This window comes from Dermacentor albipictus, chromosome 1 (genome assembly GCF_038994185.2).
Source record: "Dermacentor albipictus isolate Rhodes 1998 colony chromosome 1, USDA_Dalb.pri_finalv2, whole genome shotgun sequence".
NCBI lineage: Eukaryota > Metazoa > Arthropoda > Arachnida > Ixodida > Ixodidae > Dermacentor > Dermacentor albipictus.
Genome location: NC_091821.1, coordinates 482658696 through 482686292, shown reverse-complemented (window position 1 = coordinate 482686292; position 27597 = coordinate 482658696). Strand labels below are relative to the sequence as shown.

General features: G+C 46.3%; 1 non-coding gene across 1 annotated transcript; it reads right to left on the bottom strand.

The window, feature by feature from the left end:
- Positions 1–4683: 4683 nt before the first annotated feature.
- Positions 4684–4757, bottom strand: TRNAI-AAU (transfer RNA isoleucine (anticodon AAU)). Its single transcript has one exon. It is a non-coding gene; the product is annotated as a tRNA-Ile (tRNA).
- Positions 4758–27597: the final 22840 nt, after the last annotated feature.

Below are 27597 nucleotides of genomic sequence, written 5' to 3'. Positions count from 1 at the left end.
GTTATCTGATTTATTCGCCTGACGCGAATGATGTAGAACTTTATGGAAGGCACGCGGGTCCCAACGATTAGTCTGGAACATTCGACGATTGTGTATAAAAGCCGAGGCGCTTGAACCGCTGATCAGATTTTCGACGATCGCCGACCGTGTTCGCCGCTATCGTTGTGCTATAAGTGTAGCCTGTTTTGTGGGCACAGGTTCGCCCAATAAAAGTTAGTTTTGTCTATCACAGTATTGCTACTGTGTTCTTAACGTCACCACCACGTGACAACATATATCTTTCTACACGCAACAATATATATATATTACTTTCAAGAATCAGCAGCGTGTGTATATATGTATATAAATATATATATAAACTTGACCCTAAAGTTAATATGATAGATTTTATTGTACTAAGCAACTAATTTCTACATCGGCGATGAAATGTTAACACATGATTAAGGTGGTCGATCGTGAAGTTGGCAGAATGTCGCAGTTCCCACGTACCTTAAATTGCTCTGCGAGGAAAGTGCTGGGGGAAGTTGGCCGGTCCCAGGGTTCGTGCAGTCCTACGCGGCCCCTCAAAGCGCGAGCTGTCACGACAAAGTGGGACGAGGAGGTGGCACATGACACACGCGTCGAGTGTTTATAAGAGCTGGATTCCTTTGAACAAGTATTGCGTGCCTAGCAGTAACGAGAGAAAAAAAGTGCGACGGTGACCTGGCGATTTTTTTCCTCTATTGCCTATTTGTGAGATGTCACAGGCAAAAAATCTAACGATATCTATAACACTATCGTCGTCCACGTTAAAAAGCACCAGCCCATCTGGCGCCAATGCGCACATTCTAGACGTGTTCTAGAAGTGCTTATATCTAATAGGAGTTCTAAACGAGCTAACTAGTCTGGATCACTTGGAGCAAGTGTCTTGTTCAACAAAACGTGCCACACTCTTTTCCAAGTACTGACGCGCCGAACGGGCATCCACATCGTCCTGCCGAACGGCCGTCCTGCACCTCCATATGATATGGAGTACGACAAACATTATTAGGTCAAAAGGTGTCCCGTCCTCACTTTCTACAGGGAGATACCAAATACCCGGGGGACCCTCGGGTAATTATTTTTTAATGGTACGCTACAGAATGTCGCACAGAAACACGGCGTCCCACCAATCGAAGGACACATCCTCTATCGTTTCCTTTTTTCCACATACTCGCGTTTCCCATGGCACGAACGTGCCCTTTTTTGTTAGCCAAGTTTTCACAGCAAGTATATATGTATGTCGTTCGACAAATAATGCTTTCATTGCTGTAGGTACCATCATTTTCTTCACCCTTTCTAGCACATCTTTCCTTCTTCCTAGAGGGTACATTGACCTCTACAGAGGTATAGGAAATACAACATTACACAGGTCCTCGTACAATTTTTTTCGTGTCACAGCAGCCAGATAATCAAGGGAGAACAGAGCGGACAAAAAAGTTACAGGTTAAAGCTACTTTTAGAAGGCCATGTATGCCTCCTGGCAAATTATTCGCGGATATGACTGTGCACGGCAGCAGTTCGGTTAGACGACGCTGCACACTGTGCATAGAAAAGGGTCTTTTACATCAAGTAAGAGATAAAATGCGAGGACACCACTTCTTATGAGTTGTGAATGCGAAAGCATTAATGTCCAATGGAACGCCGCTGAGCGGCCCTTCGAGTATGATGAATACCTCGCGAGCGCGTTGAGACGCTTGGCAAGGTTTAGCCCCGTGGGCAAGACCCTCGGCTTCTGAGCTTGGAGTAGTATGTTCGAAACTCCGTGCGGCCAACGTTTTTTCTTTCGGATTTATTCTACTTGTTATACAGTAATGTTTTGATCCCGATTGCCAAGGCGAAGTTGGAACGCAGGCGAGACATAGCAATAACCAGGAACGGACAGATAACGCAGCCTTCCGAAAGCGAGGGTGACGTGGCTTCGAGGTGATGCCCTCTCCCCTCACGTAACACTAGCATGGCAGCAAGTGTTTCCTTCCGCCTGCTCTGCTCCTTCCGAGGCGTGCACGTGACTTGACGTCACAGCCGGCAGCCAGCACTATTCAGCGCTTTTGTTTTCTTGTTTTTCGCTTCTGCTGCTCAATCACGTGCGGTCTTACTGCGGAATCGTTCATTTAATTAAAATAATTTCGAACGATCTTTACAAGCCTCCACCGAATCTGTGCCACGTGCAATTTCATAACGTAGACGCAAAACGTCTTGTAAAATAGGGAATATTTATTTCGCTTTATATAAATGCTCGTTCAGGGCTCTTTGTGCGTTCATCGAGCGTTGTGGCACCAGGTAAGCAGCAGTAGCGCCAGTACGAAGCTCCATCGGACGGCATCAGCTGAAAAAAGTAAATTACAAGCATGTGTCATTTAGGTATTTAGACCTTATAGGAATGCTGCGTGTAGAGGGGAGACGTGCGAAAGTGGTGAATGGGCGACATTACAAACAAAAGCAATTTGCTTTTACATACATGGCGTCAAAGGCACCCGACACATTCCAAGCCGTATTAGAAACTATGAAGACATTATGAAGCCGGCGCAAGCAACACACTCCAGTGCTATCACTCTTGGCAATCGCTCGTCGCGTCTTCGACAAGTATGAGTACGGAAAGAAGGTATATGTTGCGGGGCCATAGAAAGCGTCACAAACTTGTCTCACTAAGATTCAATATACACCAAACTGTCACCACGGCCGGCTTGCTTTTTTCCTAACTGCGTCACAAGGACAGGACAGGCGCGGTGGGCGCACCTCATAAGTATCCCCAAAAGTAACGAATTATAATAATTTTGGAGGTCAGAGTATGCGTCACGAACTTGTCCGAGTAAGATTCAGTACACGTGAAACTAACTGCAACACACGGTCGAGCTGCTTTTCGCTCTCCGTCACAAAGCCAGGTGCGGCAAGCGTGGCCAAAAACTACTGAAATAAGTTATAATAATGTTGGGACTCATAGAAACATCTCCCAGTATGAGTCATTAATTCATATTAACTACGCTATATAGGACGGACGAGCTGTTTTTCGCTAACTGCGTCACAAGTCTCGGTTCCGTGCCGTGAAAGCCAAACTTGCTTGAAATGCTTCGCAGACTCAAACAAGATTTCTCGCCTTGTCGTAGTCGAATAGTGCAGTTGTGCCGCGTCGAAGTGCAGAAGGAACGCAAGATTACGGCGGGAGCCCAACAAGCACGCTACATCCAAAAGAGACGGGTCGCCGAACAGGCGAACTTCCCATGCGCAACCGGCCTCGCTGGCTTCGGTGGCCTGTCCGGCGCATGACGCATGCATATGTTGCGCCTGGCGTGCCGTTGGCTTGTTGCTAGGTAACGCAAGAAAAATCAGTCGCAAAGTATAATTTCATTTATACGCAAAACTTTTCAGTTTTAGTGGGGAAGAATAAAAAAAAATAAAACGTTGTATGTAAGTTCATCTCACATTCTTTCTTTTTCTGATGCTCGTGCCAACTAACGGATGGGATGGGGGGGGCCTACGGCTCTGTCAAGCTGTCATTCATGACAGCTTTTACTGCAGGTCTCCCGTGTCGTGTACTTTTGCGGGACACAAATAAAGACATTGTTATTATTAGTATTAACACTAGGCATGACGTGTTTCCTGTTGCCGCTTTTCGTCGAGTGTCCCCTCTTGTTGAATTTCTTTCTCTATGGCCACGCTATCACCAAAGGTACACATACTTACATATCGTCTGACAAGGACATCACGCCATCGTTGCCGCTGATACGCTATCTCGCACACAGGAACTTACGCTACTCATTCGTTTGCAGTTTTCCTTCCTTAGTTTATGTGCGCGATAGGCTAGAAGTGCATCTTCGCGTTACGAAAGACAGCGGACTTGTGCTACCTCGCAGAATAACAGACGAATTTGCAATATATATATATATATATATATATATATATATATATATATATATATATATATATATATATATATATATATATATATATATATATATATATATTGTGCAAGAATGAAGCTCGAACCCCATGATAGCGATCTTGCGCGCGACGGCGCAGACCGCCGGCTTGGACCGACCAAACTGCAGACGTAACGCGAACAGAACGCTCGCTCTCTTCGCTCGTCTGCCGGAAGTGCTACGAACTGAATAGCCAATCGCGCGAAGGCGGAACTGCATGTATGTTAGCCACGTAGATTCGACTATCTCACGAAACGAACCTAATTTTGACATGTTCAAGGGTAAGAACCTACTGTAAGACTTTCAAAAATATTGAATACTGCTATTTACGGCAAAACACATCAGCTCAAATGAAAGAAGCACGCGTCACACCAGTCTCGGCGCGTATTTGCTGCCCTCATGCCGGCAACACCGGGGAGACGACTTTCATGGTCGTTGCTCACGTGGGGTTCGACTTGTAGGCGAGAAGTAAACGCGACAGCCAACTCTATCACATCGCTTGTCGCCGTCGCGCGAGAGATCGCTTACATTACGTTCGCACTGAAGTCAGTGCTGCGCCAGCCAAGGTTTACAGCATCTATAAACATTGGTGCGAGCGACAGCAAATGACGTTTCGTCATCCTTGGATCTCACGGGATCTCTCAAAAACCGTCGCCTCAGCAGCTGCTTGCGTGAACAATTATCACTCTGGCACTAGTAGGGGTTCTTCAAGTGAACAAAAAGGATTAGTAGCAAAAAAAAAAAATGGCCTGCGCAGGGATCGAACCTACGACCTTCGCGTTATTAGCACGACGCTCTAACCGACTGAGCTAGCAGGCCGACGCGTGCGGCTGATCGAATACTACTACTTTATATATATGCTTTAATGAGCACTGGTTTACTGCGTTCAAGTGACGGACGGCGCCGGAAGGCCCCTTTCCAGATGACGACATCAGCGCCACTGCAGGTGCGTGATCGGCAAAGCGACTCAGCGACGGAGATGTGATCACACCCCCATCCACTAAAGACCGCTCTGTTATGTTAATGCATGAGGGGCTTCGGAATTGATATTGAAGTAGAAGGTACATCGACTGCTGCGTTACTGTAAATTATTTTACCAGTTCGGATGAATTTTTGAAAATCCATTACATGAGTAACTTGTTTGCTTTATAACAGTAAAATCAATGCGCCACCGAGGTCTGCAAATAATAATAATAATAATAATAATAATAATAATAATAATAATAATAATAATAATAATAATAATAATAATAATAATAATAATAATAATAATAATAATAATAATAATCTTTATTGCGAGATCTTGTGTACATGTATTTCTTGCCGGGACTGCCGAAGCCTTCGGAGGGCTTGTATGGCAGCGACCTGACACTCACGGCAAAATCACATTGACAGGGTCTCAAGCATAACTAATGTTCCAAAATAAAAAGTCATCATCATCATCATAATAATCATCATCAACCTGGTTACGCCCACTGCAGGGCAAAGGTCTCTCCCATACTTCTCCAACTACCCCGGTCAAGTAATAATCGTGGCCATGTTGTCCCTGCAAACTTCTTAATCTCATCCGCCCACCTAACTTTCTGCCGCCCTCTGCTACGCTTCCCTTCCCTTGGAATCCATTCCGTAACTCTTAATGACCATCGGTTATCTTCCTTCCTCATTACGTGTCCTGCCCATGCCCATTTCTTTTTCTTGATTTGAACTAAGATATCATTAACTCTCATTTGTTCCCTCATCCAATCTGCTCTTTTCTTATCCCTTAACGTTACGCCTATCATTCTTCTTTCCATAGCTCGTTGCGTCGTCCTCGATTTAAGTAGAACCCTTTTCGTAAGCCTCCAGGTTTCTGCCCCGTACGTGAGTACTGGTAAGACACAGCTGTTATAAACTTTCTCTTGAGGGATAATGGCAACCTGCTGTTCATGATCTGAGAATGCCTGCCAAACGCACCCCAGCCAATTCTTATTCATCTGATTATTTCATTCTCATGATCCGGATCCGCAGTCACTACCTGCCCTAAGTATATGTATTCCCTTACCACTTCCAGTGCCTCGCTAGCTATCGTAAACTGCTGTTCTCTTCCGAGACTGTTAAACATTACTTTAGTTTTCTGCAGATTCATTTTTACAACCACCCTTCGGCTTTGCCTCTCGAGGTCAGTGAGCATGCATTGCAGTTGGTCCCCTGAGTAACTAAGCAAGGCAATATCACCAGCGAATCGCAAGTTACTAAGGTATTCTCCATTAACTCTTCTCCCCAATTATTCCCAATCCAGGTCTCTGAATACGTCCTGTAAACACGCTGTGAATAGCACTGCAGAGATCGTATCTCCCTGCCTGACGCCTTTCTTTATTGGGATTTCGTTGCTTTCTTTATGGAGGACTACGGTGGCTGTGGAGCCGCTATAAATATCTTTCAGTATTTTTACATACGGTCCGCCTACACCCTGATTCCGTAATTCCTGCATGACTGCTGACGTTTCGACTGAATCAAACGCTTTCTCGTAATCAATGAAAGCTATATATAAGGGTTGGTTATATTCCGCACATTTCTCTATCACCTGATTGATGGTGTGAATATGGTCTATTGTTGAGCAGCCTTTACGAAATCCAGCCTGGTCCTTTGGTTGACGGAAATCTAAGGTGCTCCTGATTCTATTTGCAATTACCTTAGTAAATACTTTGTACGCAATGGACAGTAAGCTGATCGGTCTATAATTTTTCAAGTCTTTGGCGTCCCCTTTTTTTATGGATTAGGATTATATTGGCGTTTTTCCAAAATTCCGGTACGCTCGAAGTCATGAGGCATTGCGTATACAGGGTGGCCAGTTTCTCTAGAACAATCTGCCCACCATCCTGCAACAAATCTGCTGTTACCTGATCCTCCCCCACTGCCTTCCCCCTTTGCGTAGCTCCCAAGGCTTTCTTTACTTCTTCCGGCGTTGCCTGTGGGATTTCGAATTCCTCTAGACTATTATTTCTTCGATTACCGTCGTGGATGCCACTGGTACTGTATACATCTCTATAGAACTCCTCAGCCACTTAAACTATCTCATCCATATTAGTAATGATATTGCCAGCTTTGTCTATTAACGCATACATCTGATTCTTGCCAATTCCTAGTTTCTTCTTCACTGCTTTTAGGCTTCCTCCGTTCCTGAGAGCATGTTCAATTCTATCCATATTATACTTCCTTATGTCAGCTGTCTTACGCTTGTTGATTAACTTCGAAAGTTCTGCCAGTTTTATTCTAGTTGTAGGGTTAGAGGCTTTCATGCATTGGCGTTTCTTGATCAGATCTTTCATCTCCTGCGATAGCTTACTGGTATCCTGTCTAACGGAGTTACCACCGACTTCTATTGCACACTCCTTAATGATGCCCATAAGATTGTCGTTCATTGCTTCAACATTAAGGCCCTCTTCCTGAATTAAGGCCGAATACCTGTTCTGTAGCTTGGTCTGGAATTCCTGTATTTTACCTCTTACCGCTAACTCATTGATCGGCTTCTTGTGTACTAGTTTCTTCCGTTCCCTTCTCAGGTCTAGGCTAATTCTAGTTCATACCATCCTGTGGTCACTGCAGCGCACCTTGCTGAGCACGTCCACATCTTGTATGATGCCAGGGTTAGCGCAGAGTATGAAGTCGATTTCATTTCTAGTCTCGTTGTTCGGGCTCCTCCACGTCCACTTTCGTCTTTCCCGCTTGCGGAAGAAGGTATTCATTATACGCATATTATTCTGTTCCGCAAACTCTACTAATAACTCTCCCCTGCTATTCCTAGTGCGTATGCCATATTCCCCCACTGCCTTGTCTCCAGCCTGCTTCTTGCCTACCTTGGCATTGAAGTCGCCCATCAGTATAGTGTATTTTGTTTTCACTCTACCAATCACCGATTCCACGTCTTCATAGAAGCTTTCGACTTCCTGGTCATCATGACTGGATGTAGGGGCGTAAACCTGTACAACCTTCATTTTGTACCTCTTATTAAGTTTCACAACAAGACCTGCCGACTCCTAGTTCTCGTCTCTCCGCTAAGCCCCGGTAGCACAGGACGTGCCCGCTTTTTAGCACTGTATATGCTTCTTTTGGCCTCCTAACTTCACTGAGCCCTATTATATCCTATTTAGTGCCCTTTAATTCTTCCAATAGCACTGCTAGACTCGCCTCACTAGATAACGTTCTAGCGTTAAACGTTGCCAGGTTCATATTCCAATGGCGGCCTGTCTGGATGTAAATTAAACCTCTTCATATTCAAGAGCACATACAAAACTAGTCACCAAGAAGTGCAAAAATTCGAGCGACAGGGGTGCTACATGTGAACCTCAAACACGACTGGCCACACTACTACAAAAATATGCACTGAATTGGCGAATGTTTTAAAGAAAAGTAGCGAAATGGACACAGGTACAATGTACAAACCATTCGCAATGCTCACATAAAGACAAATAACAGCTTTATACAAGTGACATGTTTCTTTCTTTTTTCATGTCCATTTTTAAGGCATTTAAGCTTCGCTGTTCAAGTATCGAGGGGGGGAGAGTATTAAACAAATTAGGAATATAATATTGCCCTTGCCCTTTGCCATAATTAGTTCTTGTTCGAGGAACAACATATCTGGAGCGATTGCATAGATTCAGGGGCTTTATTGCGGGTACGCGAAAATCTTCGTTTTATAAATATCGCGGCACAACAACGGAGAGAAACACAGAATCGAAGTTTGGAATTTTCAGAGACCTAAATGGGTTATCTATGTTAATGTTTGTGTTGTAGGCTACACTTTTTGAAATGTTCTGTAATAAACTGTTTATGTTGGATTTCCATAAGCGGCTGCACTTAAAGAAAGAACAGCAGATGCCATATCTTACATGCGAATATGCTAACGCATGCACGATTGTTTCCTTTATTTTAATAGGAGCACAGCTTCGAATGCGGTAGAGGAAGCACGCAGCTCGTCGAAGTCTAGCACAACTGGAAGCCATATGAACGTTCCATGATAAATTATTGTTAAAGTGCACTGCCAGATATTTAACACTGTCTACATATTCAATTGGTGTACAATCGTAATTCAAACAATCACAGCCATGCAATATGACAAGTAGTGTGGCATCAAAAACTTTTAGAGGATTTCTAAAACAGACTTATTGGATTTTTCGGGCATTAACTCTAATTACTTTTACACCAATCTATGACTTTAGCTGCATCAATTTGAAGCAGAGCAATAACCCTGTCATATTCCACGTGTCTTGAAACACGCTACGTGTCGTCCGCATATTGAAAAACGGTGCTTGTGTCAATCACCTGTCCCATGTCACACACGTATAAGTTGAATGAAAGCGGTGACAGCACTGAACCTTGCGGCACTACTGCTGTGAGGTACTGCAGGGTGCTGTGTACATCATTCAGGCAAACAATTTAAATTAAATTAAATTATGGGGTTTTACGTGCGAAAACCACTTTCCGATTATGACGCACGCCGTAGTGGAGGACTCCGGAAATTTCGACCACCTGGGGTTCTTTAACGTGCACCTAAATTGCAAACTATTTGAGACCGATTCATTAAGTAACTACAAAGAAATACTAGAAAATGTCCCCGAAAGCCATAGTTGTAAAGTTTGTTGCATAGAATACGATGGTTAACCGAGTCGAATGCCTTTTATACATCTAGAAAGAGTCCACAGGCCACTTGGTTTCGTTCAAATGTTTCGTGTTAAGAACCTGACAAAGTTTCAAAAAGTTTCTGCGTACCGCTGGCTTGAACAAAGCCGTACTGGGAAGCTGATAATGTGATGCGCTTAAGAACAAAACTGTCCATCACTTCGAGAACATGCCTTTCCAACAGTTGTGATAAGAAAGGAAGTACAGATATGGGGCGGTAGTTTTAAGGTTTTGACGCATCTCCACCCTTAAGTATCGGAATAACACGTGCTCTCTACATTTCATCGTGTACAACATCCGTGGCTAGAGTACAGTACATCGCGCAGTACATCAAGTACATCGCGCCGAAGCTGCGGCTGAGAAGAGGCGACGCTGAGTCGAGGATCCCGAGTTTCAGTCCAGGGAACGCGAGAGTCGGCGCCTGAACTCTCGACGTCGCCGAGAAAGCGATCCCGACCTGCGACTGCTCGAAAACGTCCAGCGTCAAGCCCGGCGAGACAACCTAGCAAAACCTAGCATAACCTTGCGAAACCTAGAAACGAGTAAGCCAAGCCTACCAACAACTTAGCAAAACCTAGCATAACCTCGCAAATTTTACAAACAATTTAGGCAAGCCACGTAAAAGCTAGATGATCACAAGCTCCACGGTTGACTCCAGCCTTGCGGCACTAGTGCAAGCTGCGCACGTTTTTTTATTTGTTTCTTCTTTGACTTTTTATTCCATTTACCACTTTCCCCAACACAGTGTAGCCATCCGCTCCTTACAGAGGCTCACCTCCCTGTCTTTCCTTCCCTTTTGTCTCTTTCTTAAGAGTGCAGTAGTGCCTCTAGCTGCTCTGATAGGCTGACGTCACGCTTTTCAGTGCTTCGGTTTATCTATAAAGCAGCACCAAGGTGAAACAACTTAAGCGAAGCTAGAAGTAAGATGTGGAAGACATGAAGAAGGGAAGAGGACAAAGTAAATTCGTCTTTCCACCTTACCACCGGGACGCGCCACCTGCACAATAAATGCCTTGCCCTTAGCGGCAGAAGATTCCTCCGCATGCATATACGAATGTTTATCTTACCCGATACTATACATGAAACAATGCAAGGCTTACTGCGTATAATAATGTGCCGACCTGATGCTAAATTACAAAAAACATGCGCCTGAAAAACTATGATTGGCTAACGCACTGCGATTTGCTGTCGATTAGTAGCCGATCTCTAAAACAACACCCAGCTGAAACAACCCAAACGAATCAAGTGGTAAAAACCGAAAGGCGGCGTATGAAATAAAAGAAAAAGCTGTGTATTTCACTTCACCACCGGAGACGCCATGTACAGTACAGGAAGCAGCAGGCTGACATCCATATTCTAGTGTGACCATTTGATGTGTCGAACAACGACTTGGGGCAAGAAGCTGGAAAATACGCACTTGACTTTTGACTTGCTTCAAATGTTGACGTGCCCGAGCACCCTTAAATTCTACAAGGTGTATGTTTTCTATAACACACGCTTTTAGCCCCATATAATTAATGAAAGGGTGCACTAACGGTGTTCTGTTGACGAATGCACCCATTTTATAAAGTTTCAGAGAGAGTAAGGGTGCAAAATGGTGTTCCGACCTTCAATCCACCCTCGAAGGTGTAATTTTCCTTAGAATGTACGCCCTACTGGCCTCATTTGCGCACAATAAATAAAAAAAAAACGAATCGCGTGATGACGCGCTGGTTAAAGCATTGGGACGTACTTAGGCTCTCCTTGTTAGCGCTAAGGCTTTCGGTTTCCTCGTTGACGTGGTATATGAAGGATAATGCGTCGAGTTGCGCGTAGCTTGAATGCCGGTGCTCAACTAAAACACCGCTCAGGGTGCCCTCCTGGATATTTCTGTTAGTGCTTTATAAGTGAAGAAAGTTGATCACTACGAAATAATTGGTCCTCAGAAAATAAAAAGCACAGAACCCCTTACAGACGCTGCCTCTTCACAAAATACAATAAATGGTCACTTTCTGCGTATGTCGCAGCATGGTCTGCCAAACCGGCTTCTTGGGCGAAAGAAGCAGTGGTTGAGAGGATAAAACGATCAATAACATCGTGTTGCATACTGCTTGTACAACCATAGTCAGCGATGTCAACTAAGTCAACTGCAACTGCCCCTTGTTGTCGTATAGCAGTGCAAGAACTGCTCTGCGGCAGTTCTTGCACGATGCAGGTTTGGGAGCTTTTATTTAAATTTGTTTTATTCTTTATGACTTGCAACAAGTACTCCCGAAAGAAGAACGCGTCTATTTATGTAAGGCAATGCGCGATGTCTTTATTCTCCTGTTGTAGGTACTGGCTAAGTGTTTGTGTGCTTCTATAGTTTTTCTTGCGTTTTGATGTTTAGAACAAATTTTCTCGTATTTCACGTGTGAAAATTAACGCAATGAGGCCTGTTCAGGTGCAACGCCTGAAGCGGTATACATGAATTTAACGAGAGTTGTAAGATTTGTGTATGCAATCAAAATGATCCATTAATAAAAGTTTAAGACTATTAACTTGCTGAAATTGCGAAAATTCAACCGAGTGCTGTAGCAGTCATATCTACTTAGCAGAAGTACAAGAATAGCATAATTTCCGAGATATATGTTTCCGAAATGTGCAAAAATATGCATCCGCATTGCAGATATATTCCGTACTCTTCGAGGGCAGTTTGACAGGAATGCAAATACATTTCGTGACACATTTTGAAGATACATATGACACAAGTCTTAAGATTTCAGCTAAGCAGGCCTGACTTCACTGTCACACGTAACATAAACTGAACAATTAAAGAATTAAAACATCAGTTAGCTAATATGTTTAATTAACTACCTGGACAATGCGATTTACGGTGGAATTTATTTTAGCATCTTCCTAGAATCAAGCTGAAGAAACTGGGAGTGTCTGTGAAAGCGCAATCGCTTTCACAGGCAATCCCGAGAAAGGAAGTAAGGCCCAAACAATGAAACGTTCCTTTCCTTCGAGCGCTTCCTAACCTTACGTGAGGCCTCCTTACAGCGCAGGACTGATGGAGGAAGCAAGCATACCCTGTTGTGCCATTACCACAAGCCCGGATCCCGAATCTGCAAGATGCAGAATCTATCCTGCGAGCGCCATAATTCTCCCTTCACAAGTCAAGATGCTGCGCCTTCGTGCGGGAGAAGCCTCGGCGAAGCAGCGTGTTTAGACGTGTCCGCGTGTGCCAGACGGCCCGGCGCCGCACCTCCCTTGCCTGGAGGTCACCGCGCGCGCGAACTTTGAACCGGGTGGCCAGCGCGGTCGCTGGTTGGACCCCTCGGACGACCGTCGTGTGCTGACTTTGTATTGGGCCGGTTGAGTGACAATGGGCCTCGGGGATTATAAAAGCAGCGACACGCCGCTCGAAAACAGGATCCGCCGACCCCACCTGGAGAGAGGGTCGCTCCCGACTGGGGTGAGATGTGTCACGCGTTTTCGCCGGACGCCGTCGTGCGAGAACAGTCGCGTTTGTGTGAGCTCTCGGCCCCAGTGCCGATCCGTTCATGTCCTGTATGATAACCTGTATATAATGTATAAAGTCCCTTTTGTTATTCTCATCGACGCCAGGCTCGGAGTCTTCGCTACCAACGCTCTGTCACGAAACGGGTGACGAGCGCTACGGGACCACACAGCCGTAATCGTGGTGCAGCGGTACAAGTTCGTAATACTGGCGGCACCGCTTGGATGTCGTAATACTGGTGGCACCGGTTGGAAGTTCGTAATACTGGTGGCACCGGTTGGAAGATCGTAACACTGGTGGCAGCGGTGGGATTGACCGGCATCAGCTACCTCGGCGCGGTGAGTGCCTGAAGTTTACCTCAAACACCAGACTTTCTCTGACACAGGTTATAGTAGCTTAGGGAAGGATTTGGTGTTGCATTGTGATAACCTTGTGTGTTTCAAGCCTAGTAAGAGTGTTTTGAAAACCAGGGGATGCTGAGGGGGTAAACAGGGCAGTGTGTGAAATACTTGCATATGTCTTACTAGTAGTGTTATAGTAGCGTACGGCAGGTATATTCAAAAAGGGTAAACAGCAGGAGGACAGTGTGAACGATGGAGAAGTACAAGGTGAAGGAACTTCTCGAAATTTGTGAGGAGTTGGGCATTGAGTTGGGCTCAACCAAAAGAAAGAATGCGATCCTTGAGGTCATGAGGACTGGGGACGTAACGGCTGAGGAAGCCGCAGAGGCCTGGGCGGATATCAATGAACGTCGGGAAAGGGAGGAGAAGGAACGTTGCGAGCAGGAGAGGAAGGAAAATGAACGACGGGAAAGGGAGGAGAAGGAACGTTGCGAGCAGGAAAGGAGAGAAAAGGAACTTCGCGAGGAGGAAAAGGAGGAAAGGAGAGAGAGGGAGCGACGTGAGCACGAGCTTAAAATGAAAGAGTTGGAGATCCGAAATAACTCGCCGGCGCCTAGTCTCACTTCTAATGTTCCAAGAATACGCGATCAACTTCCACCCTTTGTCGTCGGAGAGGATATGGCCAAATACCTCGTGAAATTTGAGCACGTGTGTGAACGGAATAGCATTGAGCGATCCCTTTGGGCACAGAATCTGTTAGCGTTGCTTCCTGGGGAGGCATCAGACGTAATAACTTGCTTATCGAAAGAGGCGTTTGAGAGCTACAGTGATGTGAAGGAAGCGCTACTGCGGAAGTACAAATTGTCGCCCGAAGCTTTCCGGCAGAGGTTCCGGTATGCAAAAAAGGGTAAGGAGTCGAATGTTGACTTCGCGTTTCGTCTAAAAGCCGACCTGGTGTAATGGCTGAAGGGCGAAGAGGTTTACGACGACCGCGACAAAATTGTCGAATGCATCGCGTTGGAGCAGTTCTACCGTTGCATTGATGAGGATGTCCGGCTCTGGCTGCAAGATAGGCTAAAGGAGGTTAAGCTAAACAAGGCAGCAGAGTTAGCGGAAGAGTATTACACCCGCCGCAGCTTGCACAGCAAGGCAGTGCGCATAGAAAAAGCAGATAGAAGAGATGGGTTTTACGGAAAGCCCGAAAAACGGAAATGTTACAATTGCAAAAAGCAAGGGCACATCGCTGCGAACTGCCCAGAGAAAATTGCTTTTGCAACAAAACAGCGAAATGATACGACGCGTTTTTTTGAAAAACGGAAACCGTTAACCTGCTACAATTGCAAAAAGCAAGGGCACATCGCTGCAAGCTGCCCAGAGAGAATTGCTTTTGCAACGATACAGGAAACTAACAAAAACATACGTCTATTGGAGCCCTATGTGCAGGAAATTAAGGTAAACGGCAAGAAGTGCCGAGCACTTCGGGACTCTGCAGCAACTATGGACGTTGTTCACCCGTTTTTCGTCTCCTCGAGTGATTTTACGGGAGAGTGCGTTAGGATACGGCAAGTGGCCGAGAAGGAGAGTGTCTGTTTACCGATCGCAACGGTTAGCATTGAAGGAGAATTTGGGAAACTTAACACCGAAGCCGCTGTGTCAGCCGCCCTCCCGGAGCAATTTTCCTACCTCTTCTCAAATAGCTCGGAGCAGCTGCTGAGGGATCAGGGCAAATCATTCTTTGCCGACGTGGCGTACATGGCCCCCACGCGATCCAAAGCGCGCCCGCTGTCGAGGGAACTTGACTTAGCGTCGGTGAGCGAAAGGCGGTGCGGCACACGGACCGATCACGGTAACTTGAGTGGCGAGCAGTCACGGGAGAGGCAGAGCTCGGAGGCTGGCCTAGACGAGCGGGTCCTGGAAGTGAGTGGGAGTGACGCGTGCAGTGCTAGCCGCGGTATAGACTCGACGCCGCAATTAGGCGACGCGGGCTCCGCACTCGCTCCGGTTTCCGCCAGCCGGCAGGAGCAGGCTGCAGTTGAAAGAAAAAGTCTGATTCGCGAGCAAGAGGAAGATTGTTCATTAGCCGATCTGAGGAAGAGCGTCAAACGGGGAGTGGAAAAAAAGGGGGTTTCATTTGGCAAGGAACCTGGCTTATTGTACCGCCGCTACACGGATAAGCAGGGTCGCAAATATAAGCAGCTTCAGATTCCGCGAAAATATCGCCGGGAAAAATGAATGACCTCATTTGCTTCCTCAGAAGTATGTTTTCGGTCCAAGCGATTTCAAGGGGACCATTCTATTTGTAATTATTATTGCTGATTAATAATTGTTTCTATTTTGTTGTGTTGATGATTTGAAAACTGATTGTTTAAGCCTTGTGTGCTAGATCGTACACCTGCCTCTTGTTGCAGCGGGAGAAAAAAGGGGAAAACAATTTAGTTAGGTTGATTTGAATTATGGCCTTGTCTGGTGTTTGACGGGAGACAGAGGGCACTTGTTCGTGTTGGGTGTTGCCTTTTGCCGGTCGGTTTTGCAAGCTGCAGAACGACCAAGCGGGACCAGTGGCGAGAAGCAAGGTCTTAGGAACGACCCGAGCGGAGCTGGTCAAGGTGCCTTGGCGACGACGTGGTGAGCAGAGCTCCTGTCCTGGCGAGTCGGACCTGGGCACGTGATGTTACCTGGCGTCCCGACACTGGACGTGAACTTGGACGAGCCTGACGAACGTGCGCGCCTGGCATCCGAGCCACGTGGAGGCAGCTCGTCTTCCCGGCGCCTTATCTGAGGGCGGGGATGCTGTTGTGCCATTACCACAAGCCCGGATCCCGAATCTGCAAGATGCAGAATCTATCCTGCGAGCGCCATAATTCTCCCTTCACAAGTCAAGATGCTGCGCCTTCGTGCGGGAGAAGCCTCGGCGAAGCAGCGTGTTTAGACGTGTCCGCGTGTGCCAGACGGCCCGGCGCCGCACCTCCCTTGCCTGGAGGTCACCGCGCGCGCGAACTTTGAACCGGGTGGCCAGCGCGGTCGCTGGTTGGACCCCTCGGACGACCGTCGTGTGCTGACTTTGTATTGGGCCGGTTGAGTGACAATGGGCCTCGGGGATTATAAAAGCAGCGACACGCCGCTCGAAAACAGGATCCGCCGACCCCACCTGGAGAGAGGGTCGCTCCCGACTGGGGTGAGATGTGTCACGCGTTTTCGCCGGACGCCGTCGTGCGAGAACAGTCGCGTTTGTGTGAGCTCTCGGCCCCAGTGCCGATCCGTTCATGTCCTGTATGATAACCTGTATATAATGTATAAAGTCCCTTTTGTTATTCTCATCGACGCCAGGCTCGGAGTCTTCGCTACCAACGCTCTGTCACGAAACGGGTGACGAGCGCTACGGGACCACACAGCCGTAATCGTGGTGCAGCGGTACAAGTTCGTAATACTGGCGGCACCGGTTGGATGTCGTAATACTGGTGGCACCGGTTGGAAGTTCGTAATACTGGTGGCACCGGTTGGAAGATCGTAACAACCCTGAAAGCTCCCTTCCCCCGTCCTCGCGTAAGGAGCGGTTGCCGCCACGCCTGGGTTCGAGATTATCTCTTAAAAGCTTTAGGCGAACACCAGAACACCACTATTCAATAAAAAAGGTTGCATCGTCGCACAATCTTTAAGTTGATGAGCTAATATAAAGAAGCATGGACGCTTTTTTCTAGTTTTGTTTACTAAACCTAAAGAAATAGCGCATTACAGTGCGAAACTTGATGTGCTCCAGCAACGCTGGCACGCCGGCGTCGTGCAACGCCTAGCAACGCTTCCATGCCGCACGCGTGACTGAAACGAACGTGCCTGGCAAAACGCACCATGCTCGCGCTTCTCCGAAGGTGGGCGACAGCGCGCATGCGCAAGCAAACGTCACGTGGTTAAGCAGTGAGGCGAAGCGCTCGTTCAGGGCCAGGAACGGCGTAAGGACGCATGAAGGTAGCTTGGCCCAAACAATAAAACGTTCCTTTCCTTCGAGCGCTTCCTAACCTTACGTGAGGCCTCCTTACAGCGAAGGACCGATGGAGGAAGCAAGGGTACTCTGAAAGCTCCCTTCACCCGTCCTCACCTAAGGAGCGGTTGCTGCGTGCCTGGGTTCGAGATTATCTCTTCAAATCTTTCCGCGAACACCATTATTCTATTAAAAATGTTGTATCGTCACACAATCTTTAAATTGAATGGCTAATATAGAGAAGTGTGGACGGTTTCTTCTAGTTTTGTTTACTAAAGTTTAAAAAACGTTGCGCATTACAGTGCAAAACTTGATGTGCTCCAGCAACGCTGGCACGCCGGCGTCTTGCAACGCCTAGCAACGCCTAGCAATGCTTTCATGCCGCACGCGTGACTGAAACGAACATGCCTGGCAAGACGTACCGTGCTCGCGCTTCTCCGCAGGTGGGCGAAAGTGCGCATGCGCAAGCGAATGCCACGTGGTTAAGCAGTGAGGTGAAGTGCTCGTTCAGGGCCAGGAGCGGCGTAAGGACGCATGAAGGTAGCTTTGGAGCTACCTTATGCTGAGGAAGCACCAAGGAAGCCTTCACCGAGGGCCCCTCAGTAAGGAAGCTTTCAGAGTTACATAAGGTAGCCTCACCGCAATGAAGGCTTCCTTAGTGAGGTAAGGAAGATTTCATTGTTTGGCTCCTTATGCTGAGGAAGTACCAAGGAAGCCTTCACCGAGGGCGCCTCACTAAGGAAGCTTTCAGAGTGACATAAGGTAGCCTCACTGCAATGAAGGCTTCCTTACTGAGGTAAAAAAGATTTCGTTGTCTGGCCCTTAGTCTTTTATCTGAAGAAAGGAACATAAAATATGTTATATCTCAAAGGCGTCTGAATTTGATGTCACTGACGAAACTTGATGTCCGTAAATTAGCGACAAAAGTGGCAAAATAGAAAGCTGGTAAAACAAAGCACAGTTCTGTCCGCTCTTGTCACGTGTGTTTCGCAGTTGCCCTTCTTCTTTCTTGTTTTTTGTTTTTTTTTGCCATGAACGGGCAGGATTATATATATTTACACCACGCATAGTGTTTTAGGTGGCAACATAATTATGTGGATTTGACAGGACATAAGAAATTTTCGTTTTGCGAACGCTCTGAGGAGCTGTTGGAAAATATTTTCGTTATGAAGCTATAAGAACTTCGTCGCGCACGGGCTCATACAAGAGCCCTTCGCAACAAGCTACAATTTCAGTGAATTATTCGATGCATCAATATTTATCATAGCTGCACGATGAACCACAGCGTGGCCATGGCTCAGATGTTGCGTCCCCCTCCCAAAGATCGCACCCCCCCCCCCCCATTCTCAGTTTCTCTTCTCTACTCCCAACGCCGCCGACGCGGTCAGCGCGGTAGCTGGGCCCACGTGATCCTTCATACAAAGTCATGGCTACGGCAGCGCCAGCCGTTCCAATGGTGGCGTTCGCCCCCAATAGCTAGTGTTGTTTTAGAGCGAAGCTGTCAGTGAGACTTGACGGAAGCTCTCAGAAACGTTATACGCCTGTTTTCCCTGTTTTCTAAAAGAAAGCTAGATCACTCACAAAGTTTATATTTTAAGGAAACATGGAAAACGTTGTGGGTAATATGCCAGAAAGAAATATGTTGTTCAATTAGGGGCTAAATGAAAATTGCTAAACCCTTGTTTTGGCTGGTTAGAGGCGTTATATGAAACGCTTACAAAGTTACCCCGCTGCTCTGGGTGGAGCAAAGATGGCAGCTATTTCATATTCAGAAAAACTACGGAGATCATGCTATGAGTGACGTGTACCGAAAATTTGAAGTGTGCAACCTAATTATTCGCTTTGAATATAATTTTTGAACACTCATTTCCTTCGCGTTTTCATGCGTTATACGAGGTACGTAGTTGATCATGCCGGTATCCTTGGTAAACTATGCGAAGCACGTCGTTTATATTTCGTTAAAGCAGGAACACCGTTGTGGGCGACGTACAATAAACATTTAATATGTGTACCTTAATTACAGCTCTTGCAAAAAAATTACCTATCCAAGCATTCCAAAGTCTCATACTACCATTATCCGCAGTGTTTACCATATTCATAAGAGACAGACAGAGATAGAGAGAGATTTTATTGGAAGGAAAGCCAGAAAGGTCGGCCTGAGCTAGCGTGCTCTCGCCTGCAACTCTGCACAGGGAGAACAGGAGGAAGGGAAATCGAAGACGGGATGGATGACGATGACGACATTTTAGAAGAGATGCTATCATTGTAAAAAGTATGGGGTTTTACGTGCCAAAACCACTTTCTGATTATGAGGCACGCCGTAGTGGAGGACTCCGGAAATTTCGACCACCTGGGGTTCCTTAACGGGCACCTAAATCTAAGTACACGGGTGTTTTCGCATTTCGCCCCCATCGAAATGCGGCCGCCATGGCCGGGATTCGATACCGCGGCCTCGTGCTCAGCAGCCCAACACGATAGCCACTGAGCAACCAGGCGGGTAGATGCTATCATTAGCAGCTGGCGATCTCGCAGCCCTGCTAATGGCACAGGCCCACATCGATGTTGTGGAAATGTTCCATAACATCCCTCGATGAACATTGTTGATATCTTGTCAAGCGACCATTGACGCAAGGGAGGAAGGCCTACCGCAAATCAATGTGCACTAAAAGAATTAACTGTGTCTTGAATGGCACTAATTCACAGGCGCACTAAGGCGCATGAAGTCCGAGCTTCGTAAGCTCTTACGGAAGAGGTGCCATGAACGGCCCCAGTACGGTAAGTACCTGCAGAGCAAACATAGTTGTTGGCGTTTGGAAATCGGAAGGGAACGACGCGCACAGAGTTCACACTTTTCAGGATGCTTTAAATCGCCGTTTCGTTGTTATTTTCAGTGCATTTCTGGCTCAGAGCGCCACTAGATTCGTCAGCTTGTTTGTTTTCTTCCTTGCGCAAAGGAGCGATGCGGAGTGGGTTTTAAGGGGGCGCATCTGGATGGCAGCGAAAGCCATTGGCACTTGCGAAGTGGCCGGTTGCGAAGTATGACCACCTTGCTTTGTCGTTGTATAAGGCGGTTTAGGTTTATCTTTTTAACCTCATGGAGGACGGTGGTTGTGGTTCTGCAAGTTAGCACAATAGCCTACTGTCTTTTTCGTAATGTTGGTGCTCACCCAACTAGCTTAAGTTGGAACTCTTGTATTTTTGTCACATTTCGTAAATGAAAGCGCCGAACGCCTTTTCGCCTCTTCGGCGCCATCGAGCTCCTCACCGGTGGGTTCCTTTCGCAAAAGCCCGCTGTGTCTTCCTCCCTCGCCATCCGCTTGAGACTTCACGAAACTGCTGACTCGCATCGCGCATGTGTTTTGCCAGCATGACGGACAACCCTTGCTTCCCCGCCTCGCTTTTACCCTGAGGGCCTCTTTCTCCAAGAGCCGCGCGCGAGGTCCCCAAAACAAACACTGCTCGGGCGAGGGACCGCTGTTCACTCAATCAACTCCTCAGGACTCGATCGCGCGCTTCGCGAGCGCAGCGGGGCGCCGGGACACCTCGCGATATTGAACGGTATGTGCCTCCATGCACCGAGACAAGCGCCGACAAAAACAAATAATATCGCACCAGTATTTTTCGGGGGCACAAGCAAAACGGCTTCCAATTATCTCCCGCGCCGCATGCAAGACGAGTAAGCAGCGAGTTTCTGCATTTTGCCGCCCCATAGTTCGCGTTCGTACAACACGTGTGCATCCCTGCGGTGCTTCCCATCTGCGACGTGCGCGTATAGCCTCCGGAGTTGGAACTCTGTGACCAGGCCGCGATCACTCTGCCGGCCACGTGGGCAATGCTCTTCGGTGTTTTCTTTTCTTTTCTTTTCTTTCTTTCTTTCTTTCTTTCTTTCTTTCTTTCTTTCTTTCTTTCTTTCTTTCTTTCTTTCTTTCTTTCTTTCTTTCTTTCTTTCTTTCACTGTTTAAGCAGGCCCCGAGGTCACAGCGCGAGCCTTCTCCTCCGCGCCTGTTTGCGCTGGGGCTCAGACCACGAGCGACAGTCGCCGTCACGGTGGGGACGCGGACTTAGGACAGAATTAGGGGCAGTGGAGATTAAAGGAAAAAAAGCAGAAAAGCATCCCCCCAAATAAAGATTCAGAAACGAATCGATCGCAAACACGACGACGTGCAGTCGTCGCGCAAAGGCGCGCGGAGGTGCGTAGCGCCGCTTAAGTATAGGACTAGTGGTGACGTCAGCGCGGGAGCCTTTCGGCGCCAGAATCTCCGCTGCTAAGCGTGATTAGCGTCGTTCTCAAGGGTTGCGTGGGCGCGGTCGCGCTTTTACTCGCGCACGGGCCGGGTTGTTTGTCGCACTCTGAAAAGAGAGAGAGAGAGAGAGAAGGAAGGACAAGGATATAGGAAACAACGTACAGCAGCTCTGTGCATCACCAACGCGTGGAACTGCAACCCCTTTTGGCCTTTCCTTGGGAGGCACCAGGGTTACTGAGAGTAATGGAACCAGTATGGGAGATCGAAGGCATAAATACGTAAATTTACTCGAAATCCCGGCCCAGGGAAAGTGGATGCTCAGCGAAGCTGTTGCAAAACCACCACTACAACTGCTATGTAGTGAAGTTTGGCGGCCTCACGGTCGCACAGCAGCAGCCAGACACCTTTTCCCATTTTGACTCGATAAAATATTACCGCGGAGTGCGCGAGAAAGGGAAGTGGTGCGAGGGTGTGCAACCGAGCCGTAGAGGCTGGATGAACGCAAAGATAAAGTCAGTTGTTGCTTGTTCTTCAGGGACGCATCACTCGCTTCTTTCTGCTGATTTCCAGCCTCACTCGCGTCCCGCCCAACAGAAGTCATGTTGTTGGGCTAGTCGGTTCATAGATTCAGCAAAATTTTTAGACTGCGCTAAGAAGACAAGACGTTAACAAAAACACAGACGCACACACTGCGCTTTCTCTGTGCGTCTGTGCCTCTGTTCGCGTATAGTATTCTTCGCGCAGTATAAGTCTTGCTGAAAGTATGCGTTGCCGTATTGATGGTTCGGATGCTTGTATTAAGTTTGTTATTTATCAAAACGTATGCTGTTCTGCGAAAGTTTCTGTTTCACACACACACACACACACACACACACACACACACACACACACACACACACACACACACACACACACACACACACACACACACACACACACACACACACACACACACACACACACACACACACACACACCGTGGTAGCTCAATCGGTAGAGCATCGCACACGTAATGCATCTGCGGCAAGTTGTTTTTCATCCACTTTCAGCTTCATTAATTTATCATTTGTTTATTTTCATTAACAAGTACAAGTCAATGATTAAACATAATCGGGCCCCTCGGTTAACCCCCTGTCTTCTCATTCGCATATCTATATCTATATCTATATATAAATATATATATATACACGCAGTACACAGACGACGAACTTTTTGGAATCCTTCTTTACTTAACGTTTACGGCTGGTGGAACAGCCTTCGTCAGAGTACAATAACGCATGTACAACACATACACAGCTTTAAAGGCACCGTATGACGAGCAGAGGGCGCGCTATCTGCACTGACTAGGCCATACACTGCGCATCATAAATCCTTATCATTGCGCATTATAAATGATTATCAATGACACGCATTTTGGAATACAAAAATGAAATGCAGATGTGTTCAGGATACAATATATACAAACATGACTCTCGGGTAAGTGCGAGCGGTTGCCATGATTATGTGTAGTGAAAACAAAATGATGTACACATGGAGATACAGAGGCGTGATGTTTAGCACATGGCATCTCTAATTGCAACCTCGAATTATCTAAAAACTGACGTGTTAAGCGTACAGCTTCGAGCCGCAGCGACATACGTAAAAAAAGCCACATGTAAAAAAAAAAAAAGAAAGCGTTCAAATCATATATGTACACTATGTGGGAAGTGTATATGTGTGCTCAATCTAAAGTTAGACAGGTTAGTTTTTCTTTGTTTTCATTTATTCCGGACGAGACAGTGTTCAATTTGTGAATCAGGTAAGACTCGCGAAGCTCGCGGTCATGGTTGGTGCGGAATCCAGATTCGAGTATTGTTATTTTGAGATTGTTAAATGAGTGGCCCGGCATGTTAACATGTTTCGAGAGTGGTAGATTTGGTTGGGATTTGGCATGCGACCCGTGGTTGTTAAAACGGATCCTGGAAGGTATTTTAGTCTGGTCATTTTATTGCATGTGGCAAGTGCCGCACTCGAGCAAGTACACTACCTTATATGAATCACAGTTGAAACTGCCTTTAATAGTGAACATGAATTGGCTGGCTGTGCTGGTGGCAGTCAGTGTAGGTGTTATATGAACGTAGACTTTGCAACATGGTTTATTGCAGCGGCTGCAACCGGTCGGGTTAGAAGTGGTGACTTTTGAAGACGTTAGTATGTCACCTATGTTTTTCGAACGTCTATACACGACACGAGGTGGCTCAGGAAAAATGTCTTTTAACCTGTCGCTTTGGGTGAGAATGTTATAGTGTTTGCGGAGTATGCCTGACACCTTAGGGTTAGATGCTCAATGTGTGAGTATCAAATTAGCCGACTAGGAGCCACTGGGCTCGTTTCTGCCTTTAAGAAAGTCCATCCGGTTATATCCTGCCGCTCGGTGTATCGCATCATCGATCATATTTTCTGGATATTTACAGTTGAGAAGTTTCCCTTTGAGTTCCTGGCCACAAGAATTAAAATCGTCTTCTTCGGAACATATGCGCTTAAAGCGCTGTGCCTGGTTATATGGAATCGCAGTCTTGCAATGACGCACGTGGCTGGTTTCAAAATGAAGAAATTGATGGTTATCAGTTGGCTTTTTGTAGAGTTTTGTGATTAGGCGTCCATCGGCAATAGTAATCGTGACGTCAAGGAAGTCTACAGACGACGGTGAGTAATGATGTGTGAATTTTATAGAGGGATGTGCCTGATTAAATGCCGCAATGAAGTTTAAGAGTTCTGTTTCGCTATGCGTCCAAATATAAACTATATCGTCGATGTAGCGTTTAAAGTAGATAGGTTTTAGTCGTACACTATTAAGGAACGCATCTTCGAGCACTCCCATGAAGACGTTTGCATAGTTACGGCCTATTTTCGTTCCCATCGATGTTCCACTAATTTGTACATAATGAGAATTATTAAATTCAAAGTTGTTAAACTCGAAAAAGAACTTAAGCAGAACCTAGAGGGTTGAGCTATCAATCTGGCTATTACACTGCAGGTGTTCATAGGATTTCAATACAGCCCGAATGCCATCCCTATGGGGAATATTCGTGTAGAGGGAAGTGACATCCATCGTCACCAGAAGCAAGCCTTCAGGAACGGTTAGATCTATTATGTCATTAAGAAAAGCATTAGTATCCTTAATGAAAGAAGAAAACCGGTACCAACGACCTTTCTTGTTCGAGCGCCGCAACAGTCTTGCAGAAATACCGCACGTTAATTGACCACATCCGGATAGAACTACCGAAAGTATCTCGAATCAACGTAAGCCTGATTTTGCCAAGAAGCCTAAATCGCCAATACGGCGGTAAAAATTTAGGCTTTGTACGACGATGCAATGCGGAAGCATGCAGGTTCTACAGGATACTTCGCGGCCTTTGTCATCGATCAAAAACAGTATTTTTGATCGACCATGGTTTTCAATGGTTATCCCCCCGCCGAGTGCTTGCTGCCGATGGGCTACGCCCCAGCTTCGAGGGCGTTAGCCTGATAGCAAGCCACATCCGTCATCTTTGCGCCAAGAGTCCTCTGGACACCTCGTCGTCCTTCGACAAGGCTTCGACGAATTCCAGTTAATGAAATACATTGAAAACTTTCATTTTTCATTCTTCCGGCCTGCTCACCAGCGTTCTTGTTGCAGCGATTTGTAAGTTGCATAAAAATGGGGTTGTCTTCAATATTATTAGTATTCTGCGGCGGCTCCATCACCTGGCACGTCACCAACTGTTATTCAGTTGGAAACGCAGCACTATAGGTTCTGCTTTCCGCTTTGAACAATTATGTGGAAAGATACAGCCTTTCGACCGCACTTTTCGCGATTGTTAGGATCCGCTGCTTCTTTTACTGGAAATTGAAATAGCGGCTTGTAGAGGAGCTATTATTTCTAGCTTACGTCGATCTGTGCGTCAGTCAGATACAATGAATGCAAGCCTTGAAAAAACTAGTGGCAAGTATACCCGTAGGTGATGAGCGCTAGCTAGTCCACATTGCGTTTAAGTTTTAAGGCGAAAACCTTTAGATCTCTGTTTTAAGGTGGCTTTGTGAAATGAACATATCACGTGACCCAAGGAAGGCCAGAGGCGACCCATAGCATGTCCACTACTATATAAGAGAATGATTAGCGAAGCTAACTAGTGATTCATTAGCGATTGAACTAAGGTCAATTAGGGAGGATTAAGGTGTATGAAAGAGGATTAAGGTGCATGTAGGAGTATTAGGGTGGGTTAAAGTGAATTAGGGTTGATTAGGAGTGTTAAGACTGATTAGGGTGCATGAACAAAGATTAGCGATGATTAAGGCGGATAAAGGAGGATTAAGGTCGATTAAGATTGATAAAGGTGGATTAAGACCGATTACCATGGATCAGGGTAGATTAAGGTGGTTTAGGTTTGACAGAGGTGCATTAGGGTGTATTAAGGTGGAATAAGGCGCATGAATAAGGATTAAGGTGCATGAGAGGATTAAGGGGCTTGAAGGAGCATTAATGTTGATTAGGGTGGATAAGGATGAATTAGGCTTAATGAAGGAGTATAAAGACCAATTTGGGTGGATTAGGGTGTATTAAAAAGGATTAAGGTACACAAACAAGGATTAAGGATTATTGGGGTGGATGAGGGCGGATTAAGATTGTAAATCCTATTGTAAAGAAACTCAATTCATGGTAGTACTTCAACCACCTTAATCGGCCTTAAGCCTCTTTAACGTACCTTAATCCATCTTAATTCTCCATAATCCGACTTCATCTTTATTCATTGACCTTAATCTACCCTAATCCTTCTTATTGCGCCTTAATCCTAGTTAATCCACCAGCCGCCGTTGTAATCTGAACCTGGCAACGATTAACGTTAGAACGTTATCTAGCGAGGCGAGTCCAGCAGTGTTATTGGAGGAATTAGAGGGTACTAAATGGGATATAATAGGGCTCAGTGAGGTTAGGTGGACAAAAGAAGCATATACAGTGCTAACACGCGGGCATGTCTGTGCTACCGGGGCTTAGCGGAGAGACGAGAACTAGGAGTCGGATTCCTGATTAATAAGAATATAGCTGGTAACATACAGGAATTCTATAGCATTAACGACATGGTGGCAGGTCTTGTGAAACTTAATAAGAGGTACAAATTGAAGGTCATACAGGTCTACGCCCCTACATCCAGTCATGATGACCAGGAAGTCGAAAGCTTTTATGAAGACGTGGAATCGGGGATGGGTAAAGGCAAAACAAAATACACTATACTGATGGGCGACTTCAATGCCAAGGTAGGCAAGAAGCAAGCTGGAGACAAGTCAGTGAGGGAATATGGCATAGGCTCTAGGAATAGCACGGCAGAATTATTAGTAGAGCTTGCAGAACAGAATAATATGCGGATAATGAATACCTTCTTCCGCAAGCGGTATAGACGAAAGGGGACGTGGAGGAGCCCGAATGGCGAGACTACAAATGAAATAGACTTCATACTCTGCGCTAACCCTGGCATGATACAAGATGTGGACGTGCTCGGCAAGGTGCGCTGCAGTGACCATAGGATGGTAAGAACTCGATTTAGCCTAGACTTGAGGAGGGAACGGAAGAAACTGGTGCACAAGAAGCCAATCAATCAGTTAGTGGTAAGAGGGAAACTAGAGGAATTCCGGATCAAGCTACAGAGCAGGTATTCGGCTTTACCTCAGGAAGAGGACCTTAGCGTTGAAGCAATAAACGACAAATGGGCATCATTAAGGAGTGTGCAATAGAAGTCGGTGGTAACTTCGTTAGACAGGATACCAGTAAGCTATCGCAGGAGGCGAAAGACCTGATCAAGAAACGCCAATGTATGAAAGCCTCTAACCCTACAGCTAGAATAGAACTGGCAGAACTTTCGAAGTTGATCAACAAGCCTAAGACAGCTGACATAAGGAACTATAATATGGATAGAATTCAACATGCTCTCAGGAACGGAGGAAA